Source organism: Sapajus apella, unplaced genomic scaffold (assembly GCF_009761245.1).
Source record: "Sapajus apella isolate SASKATOON/1434 unplaced genomic scaffold, GSC_monkey_1.0 scaffold6540, whole genome shotgun sequence".
NCBI lineage: Eukaryota > Metazoa > Chordata > Mammalia > Primates > Cebidae > Sapajus > Sapajus apella.
This window is the reverse complement of record NW_022443464.1, coordinates 1-2341: the sequence shown is the minus strand read 5'-3', so window position 1 is coordinate 2341 and position 2341 is coordinate 1. Positions and strand designations below refer to the sequence as shown.

The following is a 2341-nucleotide window of genomic DNA, read 5'->3' as shown; positions in this document are numbered from 1 at the left end:
AAATTAGCGGACTCAGGCTACCAAATTTTAAGGGGTTGTATAAAGTTACATAGACTGCAGCATCCTCACGAGAGTGGACACAGCCAGTGAGCAGAAAACAGTGTCTAAAATACATCCATGTACACACAGTCCCTTTAGAGGTGACAAAGACTGCCATGTGCTTTAAGGTGGAATAGAATGTCTTCTCAATAAATAACACTGGACCAAAGAGTTACTTCTCTGAAATATAAATGTATTCTGACCTTATGAAAATACCACTTATTTTTTATCTTATTGTAAATATTTTATGATTTGTAAAATTGACAAATAAAAATTATATACAGCCGTCCTTTACTCTTCTAGGTGACTGGTTCCAGGGTCCCCACTCAGATGCCAAAATCTGCAGATGCTCCAGCCTCTTACATGAAATCACTTAGTGAGTGCAAGTAACCCTGCACATCCTCCTGTGTACGTCAGATCCTCTCTAGATGACTTACAATTCCTGATACAGGCTACGCACAGCTTCACTCGGGTCCATTCAACATAGTCTTGCTTTTTGGAACTTTGTGGATTTTTTTCTCTGAATATTTTTTTATTATAGTTGGTTTGATACACAGCTGTAAACCCCACAGATATGGAGGACCGACTGTACATTTATAGTGTGAAAGATGATGTTGTGATAAGTGTCCTCGTGGAGATGAGACTAACAAGGCAATGACCCTGCAGATGTTTCATCTTGGAATTACTCTGCGAGCTTTCCAGGTCTGCAGACAGTAGGAATAGCACTCTTCCATCTGATTCACGATCCTCGGAATCTCCCCTGTGCTGCATCTTTGGATGGAAATTGGAGTCCCAGGGACACACCAGGCTCCACCTGCTTCCAGAAGCTCCCAGTCCAGGGGTGAGAACCCAGTGGAGAACATAGGGGGTTATGTGGACATGGTCATGATAACACCAAAAGTTTAGGCAAAAAAAGAGCCACATTACCTAACTCATGAGTGCAGATGTGTTTATTTGAAGAGAACTACATTGAAATTATATATAAAAAGAACTTAAAATTTTTACTGATGACAGAAGGCTGCAAAATCCCTCAAAATCTGAGGGAAGGTGGAACAGCATGAGGGAAGGTGGAACAGCACGTGTCTAAGTGCTGTGTCAAGAGGGAGCCTCTTGTATGTCTGGACTTGTGAGTTTCTCAGTGTGACTGCAGTCTCAAGTAGGACCAGGAAGTAAGCCAGTTAGGTTGGAGAGGTGGGCAGGGGTCAAGGGAAATGGAGAATTGTGTGTTAAGCAAAGGAGTGTGTTTTCCGTACAGCAGAGAGTGGGGACCGCAGACATTTGTAAGCAAGAGACAGCCACCTTCAGATTCACAGTGTGAGGAAGAGCGATCCCCTAAGACACAGACTCACGCCTTCAGGTCCCAGCTGCTGTTACATTGGAACTGGCAAGCCGGATTTGCGACAGGGCCATTGTCTCCCTAGAGGACCCCCTCAAGGCCTGTCTGTGGTGCTCACGGACAGGAGACAACTTTCAATCTGGGCTCCGCATTTGGGAGTTCCATGTACATGCTGGTATCTGTTGGGGGTCTCTTGTGCCTCTGAGAAGGGCGAGTGATTTTTCTCTGAGTGAAAACGGAGTGATCTAGCTGTGCGTATGTCATCTCCTGAGGGTCTTGTTCTTCAGAGTCCTGGAGAGAGGGAAATGTTGAGTGAGGGAGGGGCTCACATTCTTCAGGACTATTATGGAATAGGACCCCATTCCTGCGGCTGGGCCGAGGAGGACCTACCTCCCTGTTCACTGTTCTGTCCGCCCCAGGATCTTGGTCCACTACAGCAGCATCTGTAAGAGACAGACATCATCAAAACACGTGGGAGGGCCCTTCTGGGTCCTCATTTCATGTGCAGACACCAACACACAGGGGGAGGCCATGGGTGCCTGAGGCCCCTCAGCTGCCAACGGCCTGACTCACACATTCTATCTCTCTGAGTGCAAGGACCCCTTCCATGAAGAGCTCTCAATTCCCATCCCATTGATTCTGTCTCCCACATTCTGCCTGTCATGGAACCTTCTCCTGGATGTTAGTGGCTGCAGGGATGTGAGGATACAGTTCAGAATCAGGCAAAGGTCTGTGAGCTGACGGCAGGGGCAGGGGCAGGGTGTCTGGTGCTCTCTCTAGAAAGCCCTGCCTCTGGGGCTCCTGACTTGGGCCAGGGACCATCCTGCCAGTGAGGAACACACACCTGCATGCTCCATCCTGCTTCCGCACATGGCCTGAGGTCTCTGGACTCTGCTTTCTGAGACTTATTCTTTTGTGAGAGCACCAGAGATGAAGGAGAGAGAAGAGGAGGATGGTGAAGGGGAT

At 47.7% G+C, this 2341-nt stretch overlaps 1 pseudogene; it reads right to left on the bottom strand.

The window, feature by feature from the left end:
* Positions 1 to 1007: 1007 nt before the first annotated feature.
* Positions 1008 to 2338, bottom strand: LOC116548050 (annotated as a pseudogene).
* Between the last annotated feature and the right edge of the window lie 3 nt (positions 2339 to 2341).